The sequence below is a fragment of the Schistocerca cancellata genome, chromosome 2 (genome assembly GCF_023864275.1).
Source record: "Schistocerca cancellata isolate TAMUIC-IGC-003103 chromosome 2, iqSchCanc2.1, whole genome shotgun sequence".
Classification (NCBI taxonomy): domain Eukaryota; kingdom Metazoa; phylum Arthropoda; class Insecta; order Orthoptera; family Acrididae; genus Schistocerca; species Schistocerca cancellata.
In genome coordinates this window covers 255313366-255327723 of record NC_064627.1, presented here as the reverse complement: position 1 = coordinate 255327723, position 14358 = coordinate 255313366, and the positions used below count along the sequence as shown (strand labels likewise).

Sequence of the window (14358 nt, the reverse complement as noted above, 5' to 3'; positions counted from 1 at the left end):
GATCCAGGTAAGCTAAAAGTTTGGACACCTTTTGTAGAGGAAAAAAGGCTAAATGCACTGTAGGAATATCTTTAAGAAAGAGCTAAATTTTTTCATCTATCTTTGTAAACCAGTTAACAGTAAATTTTCTCTTAAAACACTGTTATCAAGTCATTGTTTACAGTACTGTAATACAAGACTTTTCTTCTGTGATCTGAAACTAGCAGGTCACCATTTGTTAATGTTTGACCATCATCATCAGATAAACCAGTAACTACAAATCTTACATGAGAATAATGGAAGATTAATGGATCTAAAAACAAATTGTCAATATTTGCTACACAACATCCTTCAGTTGTCAGTGGGAAGATTGGAGTGGCAAATAAGTAAAACCTAGTTAATCTAGAACAATTATATTGTATCATTAAGTTCCAATGGCATGCCTGCTCAAGCAAGAAAGAGGAACAGCACAAAATTAGACTGAGGTGGTAATGGTGAAAAAATGTCCTGGTCTAACAGGACACATACCTAGTTGAATAATTAGTCATTGTTGTTTGCTATTCATAATGTAATTATTTGATTGTGACTATAGACACTGTTGCACTATTTGTTGTTACCTCAATGCCAGATACCCCAAAGTTCTGTTCAACAAAATTTTTGCTTAAATCTAGAGATTAATACGTTACATTATTTCTAAGAAAATGGTGCAAATCCACCCCTTCTCATGCTAGATCTTCAACAATAGCAGCTAAACAAATGTTTTCGATCTTTAATATGACAATTCTGTTTGTAAAAAATTGTTCTAGTAGATTGTACAAATATAGAACTAAATAACAGTTTTGAGAAACATGCTTCAAATACTACTTAACACAAAACTTACTTGTTCTTAAGTCTAGTACTGTATCAACAGCCATATCAATCTGAGCAGATTCCCAATCATTTTCACCTGCCAGTCCAAGCTTCTTTCCTAAATAACGGCATATGGCTATGGACTGATGCATCTTCTTTCCATCAATTTCAAGAAGGGGAACCTGTCCAAATGGTGTGGCTGCAAAATTGGAAACAATTGTTTACCATTTCAGTATAAACACAGAAAAATTACGTAAGTTGAATGGAGTGATCTGGCGAGTTGTCTTTGACTCACTATAAATATAGTTGTAGATATTTCTCCAGTAATCAGAGTTGAAGATAATGAAACACAAATTCTGTTGTTGAGTAGCCATTCACATCGTAGCTTTAACTTAAATCCTTGTGTACATGTGCCACCTCAAGGTATGGTAATGCAACTTTTTGTCAAAATTAAGTCCTGCATTCCTGTCTCAACATTTTTTTCTCTAAATAAAGTTGTAGCAGAATTTTTATAGTCACTTCACATTTAAATAATCTGATGTGTAGAGGTAACAACTCACTGAATAGTTGCAGTGCTGAGCCACTGATAATACATAAATAAGACAAAGAACTTACTTACTTTTTGGATGAATTCTGCAGCAGATCAGTTTGTATCATCATTAATGTTTACTGCCAACTGTTCTACTACATTCCTCCTATGGGAATCATCACATTAGGTCCAGTAGAAATAAAGAGAGTGAGACTGATAAAAATAAGGAAAATAATATTGCCAGAGTTCAATAAGTAGTTCACTGTTAAACACAGTCTGATGTTAACCTGGTTTTTATGAAGATGTTATAAAGCCAGATTAGCTACACATATAAAGTACAAGGACTAGCAAGGTTTAATACTTCTTCACTCTGGTTCTGGCATTTCTTTAAAAAGCTCTTTTGGCTGGTAAAATTCAGTCATATTACTCAGTCGATATGCCAATAAATATTAGAAGACTCTTTGAACTGATTCATGCAATACTGCTAATCCTCGAAAACCAAAATCTGCAGTACAACTCCTATCAACAGCTGAACGACTGTTACATTTGAGGCATCTGTTTCATATAAAAATTCTATTTTTAGCTTTTTATATAACTATAAATGGGAAAGGTAACCATTATCTATACAGGCAACATGCTGAGCATCAAAATACAGATGTAGCTGAGCCATAGAACTAAAATTCTTCATCAGAGCATGCACTAACACAATCTTGTGTGTTCAGTATCTTTGTTACAAGGATTAAGAGTGTTTTGTGAGACAGTATGCTGCTTGATGACTTGCTTTGATTGTGAATATTTCTCCTTTCTCGAATAATATCAGCATATGTAAGTTGCTTAGATACATTTGATTAAATGGGCTGTGTTTGCTTTGTATGACTATATGAACACAGAAAAGAAATTTTGTAAATGATGGATGCATTAATTCAGATATCATACTTACAAGTTTTCATTGAGCTCCACTTCTCTAGAGGTTCAATACGGACATCCTCAAACTCTATCTTTCCGTAGAACAAAAGAAAACGTATTGGTTCAGCAGTTCCCTTAGCATTGAAGTAAGTTAATTTACATTTTGGTGCCATCTGGAACTAATTCATATTTAAAAATAAAAAACTGAAACAGACGATTGTATGAGCGTTTAACATAAATAAAAAACATAGTATTATTTATTGTTATTTACATTGGCTATAATTCATATCTTTCCATATACTATCTACCTCACCTACCTTAATGAGAGACAAAATTCAAAACATAGCAATGACTAACATAATATGGAAAAACGATTGATATTCTTCTTCATCATAACCGTTTCTGAATACCTATTTGCATTGTTTAAAACACCTTTTTTAAAAAATTACTCAAACTGACTCACTATCATACTTATTATCATGGACATTCATGTTCTGCAATAAATATATTTTGTTACCTGAAGCAAAGTGAAAATATATTTCAGTTACATAGACTGTAGTCAAGTCAGTACACGAAGGTCCCTGACAAATGCAATGGGCTTGGCATGGTAGCTTTGCAAATGTACCTTAACCAGCTGTGCAACAAAATTTTTTAAATATGTCTATGGCACTGGCAGTGTTGGGGGCAGCTCTATTGTTGAGGACTGTTTTCACCTGCAGCCATTTGCAGTTTGCTGCTGAAACTGTCAACAGTTAGGCGTCTTCTTACACTGACTCGACTATAAGGATACTGCCTAAGTAACCACCTTGTAAACCAAATTATTTTATTGTATCTTCCCAATCTCAGACCACACAAACTATATTATTACTGGTTTTGACTTCTTAGAAAGCCAAAATCAGACTTGCATGTTTACCGAAATATTGCATTACTATATAGCATATTCTAAAAATCTGCTAATAAATTTCTAAGAAGTCAAACTTGTAATGGCACCACTAGCATGACCTGATTTGGGAAACGTAGAATAAAAGATATTCCCTGTATTATGTGGCCACTATCAGCTAACGAATTTTTTAAAATGCTTATAATATCCAACCGATTAAAGACAAATGGCGCCTTCCATTAGTTACAACTATTCACAACCTTATCATACATATTATTAATTGTGAGTAACAGATTTTATTATTACCACAGTCAGTAATAAAAAGCAGTTTTGTAAATAGTTCATAGAAAGTTAGTTACTGAAAAGGGAGGGAAACAATGATACATGCTAAACCTTAGTGCACAATATGACATTTCCAAAACTCCTCACTTGATGACTGTACGCAAAGCGAAATATAAATAAAAAGTACAGTATTGCAAAGAACATTTCCAGTCAAAAAAATTGTTGAAAATAAAATAAATAATAAATAAAAAATTGGTTGAAAGTAATATGATACATTTTGTTAATGCCTGCTCGAAAATTTATGAGGATCTTCACTTGTTGTATCCCTTAGAAACAATTTCATGCGACATGGTATGGCATTTATTCTTATTGGGCCAGCTCAGATCAAATGGATCCAATTATTTAAAATCTGAATGTTATCTTGCATAGATGGTACCTATATTATAAAACTAAATTTTAAGTTCCAAATGCAACTAACTCGGGGTTTCGATGGAGCGCTGTTAAGGTCATGCGATCTCAACAATATTTTCGGCAAACTATAAGAGAGCTTAAACTGAAACTAGAAGCAATGTAAACGAGATATCTGGATTAAGTGGACAACGTTTTGAGCTCTTCACACTGTTACAGTTTCATGTTTGTGTCTTATACCATTTTTGTGCTGCATGAGTTCAAAATTTGGGTAAAGCAGTTCTGACGATTTTGTTAACCATGTTGTGGTTGCATAATTATTAAATAAACAACGTACATTGAGCACTATTTAATAGTTATGTAAAGAAAGCTGCTTGCTATCAATTCTGCCAAAACGTATGCATGAGTATGCTAGAAATTAAAATGTAAAAACCACATAAAATGTGTACATAATTTGATGTTGTATTGCTAATTGGTACCAACACTTTTTATAAAAGAGATAATATATATACCCCCTGTGAACCATCGACTTTGCCGTTGGTGGGGAGGCATGCATGCCTCAGTGATACAGATAGCCGTACTGTATGTACAACCACAATCTGATGAGAGGCCAGACAAACGTGTGGTTCCTGAAGAAGGGCAGCAGCCTTTTCAGTAGTTGCAGGGGCAACAGTCTGGATGACTGACTGATCTGGCCTTATAACACTAACCAAAACGGCCTAACTGTGCTGGTACTGCGAACGGTTGAAAGCAAGGGGGGTAATTTTTCCCGAGGGCATACAATTTACCGTATGGTTAAATGGTGATGGCTTCCTCTGGAGGCAAAATAGCCCCCCATTCGGATCTCCAGGCGGGGACTACTCAGGAAGACGTCGTTATCAGTAGAAAGAAAACTGGTGTTTTGCGGATTGGAGTGTGGAATATCAGATCCCTTAATCGGGAAGGTCGATTAGAAAATTTAAAAAGGGAAATGGATAGGTTAAAGTTAGATATAGTGGGAATTAGTGACGTTTGATTGCAGGAGGAACAAGACATCTCGTCAGATGACTATAGGATTATAAATACAAAATCAAATAGGGGTGATGCAGGAGTAGGTTTAATAACGAAAAAAACAAAAATAGGAATGCGGGTAAGCTACTACAAACAGCATAGTGAATGCATTATTGTGGCCAAAATAGACACGAAGCTCACCCTACCACAGTAGTACAAGTTTATACGCCAACTAGCTCCGCAGATGACGAAGATCTTAATGAAATGTGTGATGAGAAAAAAGAAATTATTCAGATAGTGAAGGGAGACGAAAATTTAATAGTCATGGGTAACTGGAATTCGATAGTAGGAAAAGGAAGAGATGGAAACGTAGTAGATGAATATGGAATAGGGGTAAGGAACGAAAGAGGAAGCTGCTTGGTAGAATTTTGCACAAAGCGTAAATCATACTTAACACTTGGTTCAAGAATCACGAAAGACGATTGTATGCATGGCAGAGGCCTGAAGATACTGGAAGGTTTCAGATAAATTATATAATGGTGAGACAGAGATTTAGGAACCAGGTTTTAAATTGTAAGACATTTCCAGGGGCAGATGTGCAGTCTGACCACCATCTAATGGTTATAAACTGTAGATTAAAACTGAAGAGACTGCAAAAAGGTGGTAATTTAAGAAGATGGGCCCGCATCTCGTGGTCGTGCGGTAGCGTTCTCGCTTCCCACGCCCGGGTTCCCGGGTTCGATTCCCGGCGGGGTCAGGGATTTTCTCTGCCTCGTGATGGCTGGGTGTTGTGTGCTGTCCTTAGGTTAGTTAGGTTTAAGTAGTTCTAAGTTCTAGGGGACTTATGACCACAGCAGTTGAGTCCCATAGTGCTCAGAGCCATTTGAACCATTTTTTATAAGAAGATGGGACTTGGATAAACTGTCAGAACCAGAGGTTGTAGAGAGCTTCAGGGAGAGCATTAGGGAACGACTGACAAGACTGGGGGAAATAAATACAGTAGATGAAGAATGGGTAGCTTTCAGAGATGAAATAGTAATAGCAGCACAGGATCACGTAGGTAAAAGGACGAGGGTTAGTAGACATCCTTGGGTAACAGACGAAATATTGAATTTAATTGATGAAAGGAGAAAATATAAAAATGCATTAAACGAAGCTGGCAAAAAGGAATACAAGCGTCTCAAAAATTAGATAAACGGGAACTGCAAAATGACTAAGCAGGGATGGCTAGAGGACAAATCTACGGATGTAGAGGCATATATCACTAGGGCTGAGATAGGTACTGCCTACAGGAAAATTAAAAAGACCTTTGGAGAAAAGAGAACCACTTGTGTGAATATCAAGAGCTCAGATGGAAACCCAGTTTTAAGCCAAGAAGGTAAAACAAAAAAGTGTAAGCAGTATATAGAGAGTCTATACAAGGGCGATGTACTTGAGGACAATATTATGGAAATGGAAGAGCATGTAGATGAAGACGAAATGGGAGATATGATACTGCGAGAGGAGTTTGACAGAGCACTGAAAGATCTAAGTCGAAACAAGGCCCCAGGAGTAGACAACATTCCATTAGAACTCCTGATAGCATTGGGAGAGCCAGCCCTGACAAAACTCTACTATCTGGTGAGCAAGATGTATGAGACAGACGAAATACCCTCAGGCTTCAAGAAGAATATAATGATTCCAATCCCAAACAAAGCTGGTGCTGACAGGTGTGGAAATTACCGAACTATCAGTTTAATAAATCACGCCTGAAATATACTAACACGAATTCTTTATAGACGAATGGAAAAACTGGTAGAAGCCGACCTCGGGAAAGATCAGTTTGGATTCCATAGAAATGTTGGAACACGTGAGGCAGTACTGACTCTACGACTTATCATAGAAGATAGATTAAGGAAAGGAAAACCTACGTTTCTAGCAATTGTAGACTTAGAGAAAGCTTTTGACAATGTTGACTGGAATACTCTTTTTCGAATTCTGGAGTTGGCAGGGGTAAAATACAGGGAGGGACAGGCTATTTACAGTTCGTACAGAAACCAGATGGCAGTTATAAGAGTCGAGGGGCATGAGCGGGAAGCACTGTTTGAGAAGGGAGTCAGGCAGGATTGTAGCTTATCCCCGAGGTTATTCAACCTGTATATTGAGCAAGCAGTAAAGGAAACAAAATAAAAATTCGGAGTGGGAATTAAAATACATGGAGAAGAAATAACAACTTTGAGGTTCGCCGATGACATTGTAATTATGTCAGAGACAGCAAAGGACCTGGAAAAGCAGCTGAATGGAATGGACGGTGGCTTGAAAGGACGATATAAGATAAACACCAACAAAAGCAAAACGACGATAATGGAACGTAGTCAAATTAAATTGGGTGATGCTGAGGGATTTAGATTATGAAATGAGACACTCAAGATAGTAAATGAGTTTTGCTATTTGGCGAGCAAATGATGTTCGAAGTAGAGAGGTAGAGATGATATAAAATGTAGACTGGCAATGGCAAGGAAAGCGTTTCTGAAGAAGAGAAATTTGTTAACTTCGAGAATAGATTTAAATGTCAGGAAGTCGTTTCTGAAAGTATTTTTGTGGAGTGTAACCATGTATAGAAGTGAAACATGGACGATAAATAGTTTAGACGACAAAAGAATAGAAGCCTTCGAAATTTGGTGCTATAGAAGAATGCTGAGGATTAGACCGGTAGATCACGTAACTAATGAGGGGATACTGAATGGAATTGGGGAGAAAAGGAATTTGTGGCACAACTTCACTAGAAGAAGGGATCGGTTGGTAGGACACTTGTTGAGGCATCAAGGGATCGCTAGTTTGGTTTTGGAGGGCAGCGTGGAGGGTAAAAATCGTAGAGGGAGACCAAGGGATGAATACACTAAGCAGATTCAGAAGGATATAGGTTACAGTAGGTACTGGGAGATGAAGAAGCTTGCACAGTATAGAGTAGCATGGAGAGATGCATCAAACCAGTCTCTGGCCTGAAGACAACAACAACATACACAGGGTGGTTCATCTGAAGTTTCGGATGAGATTATCTCGAAAACTATACACTGGGTCTAAATAGTGGGTAAGACAAGTTCGTAAGCTCAGAGGGGGACATCAAATGATACTACATGTGACCTCTAGCGCCCGCCCCCTTGGGTGGGGCGGGGAGTAACTTTTAAATCTTAAACGGAAACACCTATTTTTTATTGCAGATTCGGATTCTCCATAAAAAAGTAATCAAATTGTGTCTGAAACCGTTTTTTAAACGATGACAGGTGGCGCTGAAGTTGAGAAAAATTAAAATTGGGAAGAACTCATATTTATGTAGAATGATCCGAGACGGACGCATCAAAATGGTGCAAAATGTGCACCAATTCTTTCGTTACGCCAAATTAAGCAATTTTTGTACAAAATTTACTGTATCCTACTTTCGCGTTACCCAGGAACAACGATATGGACGCAGTAGAATGATGTTCCTATGGGGTGCTTCATTAATGTGATTCCCCTTGCATCTCACATGTTGGGGTGCTTCATTAGTGTTAATCCCCTTGCCTTTAATATGTTGGTGTTCTTGATTAGAATGAGTTCCCTAGCCTATCATAGTTTTGGGGTTCTTAATTAATGAAATCAGCCACGAAGAAATTGTTCAAAATTGTCCCCATTTGCTTCAATGCATAAAGTCAATGGACCTCCCTATACATATATATAGCAGTGAATCTTCTCATTATTTACCTTATCAATCCACCCAGTTTTCAAAATTCTTCTGTAGCACACTTCACAAATGCTTCACTTCTCTTCCGTTCCAGTTTTGTCACAGTCCATGATTAATTACTATACTGTGCTCCAAACCTACAGTCTCAGAACGTTTTCCTCAAATTAAGGCTTATGTTTGATACTAGAGGGCTTCTCTTGGCCAGGAATACCGTTTTTGCCAGTGCTAGCCTATTATTCCCTCCTTGCTCCGTCCATCATGTGTTTTTTGTTGCCTCAGTAGTAGAATTCCTTAAATTCATCTGCTTCAAGATCATTTCTGATGTTAAATCTCTCACTTTCCTCATTTCTGCTACTATTCGTTACTTTCGTCTATCATTAATTTTCTCTCAATCCATATTCTGTACTCATTAGGCTCTTCATTCCATTCAAAAAATTCTGTAATTCTTCTTCATTTTCACTGAGGATAGAAATGTAATCAGCACATTTTATCATTGACATCTTTTAATCTAAAATTTTAATCAGGCTACTGAACCTTTCTTTTATTTCCGTCACTATTTCTTAGATTTATAGCTTGAATAGTCGGAGCGAAAAACTACATCCCTGTCTTACATTGCTTTGAATTTGAGCGCTTAGTTCTCGTTCTTCCAGTCTTACTGTTTCCTCCTGGTTCTTTCACATGTTGTGCTGTATATTATCTTTCCCTAAAACTTACCCCTATTTTTCTTATAATTTCGACCATCTTGCACTATTTCATGAGTACACTGTCGAATACTTTCTCCAGGTCGGCAAATTCTATGAATTTGTCTTGATTTTTCTTCAGTCTTCCTTTTTACTAATAGCCACAACGGCTGAACTGCCTCTTTAGTGCGATTACCTTTCCTAAAGCCAAACTGATGGTAATCTAACAGATCCTCAATTTTCTTTTCCATTTTTGTTTATATTTTTCATGTCATAAACTTGGATGAAGGAGCTCTTAATTTGACGGTACGATAATTCTCCCATTTGTTAGCTTTTGCAGCCTTAGGAATTGAGTGTATGATGTTTCTCCGAAAGTCTGATGATGTATCGTCAGTCTCACACATTCTACACCAACGCGAATAGTCATTTTATTACCAATTCCCCCAATTGTTTTACAAATTCCGAGGGAATTTCATCTATCTTTTATGCCTTATTTGATCTTAAATTGTACAAAGCTCTTTCAAATTCTTATTCTAATACCGGATCCCCTCTCTCTCCTCTGTCGACTCTTGTTTCTTCTTCTGTAACGATGTAACGACATCCCCCGTAGAGGCCTTCAATGTTCTCTTTTCACCTATCCACTCTCTCCTCTGCATTTAACAGTGGAATTCCCATTGCACTCTTAATGTTACTGCCATTGCTTTTCATTTCACCGAAGGTTGTTCTGAGTTTTTAATATGTTTATTCAGTCCTTTCTGTTTTGGTTTATTCACATTTTTCGTGCAGCCAATTTTCCTTGGCTTTCCTGTACATCTTATTTCTCGGTACTTCATTCCTAAGTGACTTGCATTTCTGTATTCCTGAATTTCCATGCACATTTTTTTTTACTTCCTTCTTTCGTCGATCAGCTGAAGTATTTGTTCTGTTACCCATGTATTCTTTGCAGTTACCCTACTTGTACCTGTGTTTTTCTGTCCAACTTCTGTGATTTCCATTTTTCGAGATGTCCATTCCTCTACAGCTGAACTGCCTGTTGAGCTATTCGTTACTGTAGTATCTATAGAATCTGTAGACTCAGAGAACTTCAAGCGTAACCGTTCATTCCTTGGTCCTCCCATATACCACTTCTTTGCTCACTGATTCTTCCTGAATCGTCTCTGAAACTTCAGCCTACTCTTTACCATTACTAAATTTAGATCTGAGTTTATATCTGCTCCTGGGTATTCCTTACAATCCAATATCTGATTTTGGAATCTCTGCCTGGACATGATGTAATCTAAATGAAATCTTCCCGTATCTCCCAGCCTTTGCCAAGTTACCTCCTCCTCTTGTGATTCTTGAATAGAGTATTCGCTATTACTGATATTTGTTGCAGAACTCAATTAGCTTTAGTCCTCCCTCGTTCCTACTACCAAGCCCATGTTCTCCCGAACTTTTTCTTCTACTCCCTCTCCTGCAACTACATTCCAGGCCCTCATGACTATAAGATTTTCATATCCCTTTAGTTACTGAAGTACCTGTTCAGTATCCTCCTACATTTTCTGTATTACTCATCCTCTGCTTGCAACCTCTGCATGTATACCTGAACTGTAATTGTAAGTGTACGTTTGCTGTCGATTCTGATGAGAACAACCCTATCACTGATATGTTCACAGTAACTTCCTCTCTGGCCTACTTTCCCATTCATAACGAAACCTACTCCTTTTACCTCATTTTCTGCTGCTACTGATGTTACCACATATTCGTCTGACCAGAAATCCTCATCTCCTTTACGTTTCACTTCACTGACCCCACTATATGTAGATTGAGCATCTGCATTTCCCTTTTCATATTTTCTAGGTTATCTATCAGGTTCAAACACGTTACATTTCACGCGCCGGACCATGGAACGTTACCCTTTCGATGGTTATTCAATCTTTTTATCAAGGTCACCTTCCCCTTGGCAGTATCGTCCTGGAGAACCGAATGAGGGCTAGTCCTGAATCTTTTGCCAATGGAGAGATCATCATGACACTTTTTCAGTTTCACGCCACATGTCCTGTAGATACATATTATGTGTCTTTAATGCAGTGGTTTCCATTGCCTTCTGCATCATCATGCCGTTGATCATTGCTTATTCTTTCGCCTTTTAGGGGCAGTTTTCACACCCCAAAGGCAATAGAGTGCCCTGAAACTCTGTCTGCTCTTCCGTTCTCTTTGACAAGGCCGTTGGCAGAATGAGGGTAACTTCTTAAGTCTTCCGCTGCCACTGCTGATAACTTTTATTCAGAATTTAGCCAGTGGCGGGTTTCGAACCTGAGTCTCAAAAACATTTTCATTACTAGTTAAAGACGCTACCCCTTTTTCTTCCTTCATTTTTATCATATTTGCTGGCATTTGGTATGAACAGACGTCACATGACACTGATTCGAGTTGATTGCTAAATACCTCACTTGTTTTTTTATTACAGAGGCCAACCGAACCATAGACATAAAACGTTGAGCTACCGTGCCAGCACCCCTAGACCACGGGTACCATTTTATAAAATGAACTATAAAATACTTGGAAATTGTTTTCATATTTAATGCTATCAAACGCGACAGTGCTTCACAATTGCTAAATACGTATGGGAACTAGATATCCAACCCAAACACCTTCTCCGAATCTCTGTCCATCTCCTCCCCCCCCCCCCCCTTTCTCCATCTCCTCCTCCACCCGTCTCTCTGTGTGCCACTCCCCCCTATCTCTCCTACCCCCCTCCATTTCTCTGTCCTTCTCCTCCATGTCCATTTCCTTGACCCTTCTTGTCCATCTGCTCTTCTCTCCTCTCTCTGATGAGCATTGTTTGTTGTTGATTGGGAACTGAAGTTGGGATCATTGATGTACAGGATATGAGAGAGACCTCGCCAGCTGATGACTCTCAGAGGATAGTAACTTCAATGACAGTATATCGCTTAGTTTTAATCTAAAAATGGGTAGAATTACAAAGTTTTGATGAATCATATTCCGTTGTAGTCTTCTAATCAAAAACCCATAAGCCATAAATACAACTTTCCCGTTTTCTGTAAAACTGATGCTGATGAAGAAAACAAAACAGAACATTACTTTGTATACAATCTATGTTTAAATTAAATGCAGGCAGAAAGAATGTATATGGGAGAAACAATTTGTCTAATGGTTTACATGCATTACAACAGGAACTCGCCACTGTGTTCCTCGAAGCACTCCATGATGCTCCTGCCCTTGTGACGTGGCCCTTTATCTTGTTGAAAAATGCCACTGCCATAGGAAACCATGATCGTCATGAAGGGCTGTACGTGGTCTTCAACCAGTGTACAATACTTATTGACAGTCATAGTGCCTTGCACGAGCTAAACTGGACCATTGGATGCCCATGTGAATGTTTCCCAGAGCCTAATGGAGCTGCCGCCAGCTTCTGTCCTTCCTGCAGTACACGAGTCAAGGAGCTGTCCCCCTCAACGGATTCGCGCCCTCCTACCAGTATTTTATCAGGGCTTGCAACGCTCTGCCACTGCGCCGACGACGTCCAATGCCAGTGGTCACGTGCTCATTTCAGTTGTAGTTGTCAATGTCGTGGTGTTAACATTGGCACACGCATGGGTCGTCGGCTGCGGAGGCTCATTGTTAGGAGTGTTCTGTGTACTGTGTGTACACACACGTACTCTTCCCACCATTAAAGTCGGTGTTAGTTCCACCACAGTTCGCCGCCTGTCCTTTTTTACCAGCCTACGACGTCCGACATCTGTAATGAGGGGTGCCCGGCCAATCCCGCGACGTCTGGACATGGTTTCCCCTTGGTTTCGCCTGGTGTTGAAGACACTCAGCACAACACTCCTCGAACGCCCGACAAATCGTGCAGTTTCCGAAACGCTCATGCCGAGCCTCTGGCCTTCACAATCTGCTCTCGTTCAAACTCAAATGGACCCCGCGCCTTCCCCATTCTACATACGGACAGCACGCCCACTGGTACAAGAGGTACCGTGCGTGTCTGACTAGCAATCACTCCTCGCCAAGTGACGCTGCTTTCCCGTAGAAGCGTTTATATCGACAGTAGGTCGGTGGTCATAATGTTCTGGCTGATCAGTGTATATAGACAGTTCGTCCATTTCGAGAGTCGAGGCCCTCGATAATTTTTGCCTGTTATCGACATTGATACTTGCAAGATATCAGTCCAAGGGATTCCACGATTTTGGAGAATGTTTTAATGTCAATAACAAAATTGTGACAAAGTCATACAGGACGCAAACGACCTATATTATAATAATCAATAGTTCTCAATTGAGGCTGCCTGGATGGCAATGGTAAAAGTCAAACATCAGTTAAGGAATGACTTTATAGCTCATGTGAAGCGCTTTGGACTTTATTTATCGTCAGATATAGAGAAGCGATTGCTACACGTAGATATAGCGTTTCAAGATGTCTGTGAATGTATTTTTCACACACGACTTGAAACGCCGTATCTATGTATGTGCATTAATCGCGCCTGGGTATGTGACGATGGATAATTTCCCAAACGCGCCATATGAGCAATAAAGCCATTCCTTGCCCGATGTTTGACTTTTAGCATTGCGACCCAGTCAACGTGGATGGAGAACTACTATTGATTAGATTTCAAGCTTGATGCTGAATAATAAACGACGATAGAAACTTTTTTCGTGTGATATACTTACAAATTAACAATTTTCGAATTTTTTTTTTTGCTTTACTTGTAATGTGACACCTTGCTTCTTGCCGAATTTCATCATTCTAGGTCAACGGCAAGTACCCTACAGGTTTTGACGAGTAAGTTTGTGAGTAACAAAATATGTGACGTAAATGGCCGTATAGTTTGATTGTATTGACTTAGAAGCTGCAATGTTTTACTTCGCCAAGGGACCAACAGACCTTAGTACGTGACACAAATTTCAACGTGATACTTTTTAATCGTTCCTGAGAGAAAGGGGTTTTAGCAAACAGACGGACAGACAGACAGTGCGATAACAAACGACAAAAACATTTTCCGTGAGATATAACTACAAATTTACAGTTTCTGGATTTTTCCTTTGATTTTACTGTGAAACCTTGCTTCTTGCCAAATTTTATGATTCTAGGCGAACGGGAAGTATCTTGTAGCTTTTTGATGAGTGAGTTTGTGAGTATAAAAATACGTGACATA

At 38.8% G+C, this 14358-nt stretch overlaps 1 pseudogene; it reads right to left on the bottom strand.

The window, feature by feature from the left end:
* Window positions 1-14358, bottom strand: part of LOC126144955 (glutathione S-transferase-like) — a 68239-nt pseudogene that overhangs the window by 35600 nt on the left and 18281 nt on the right.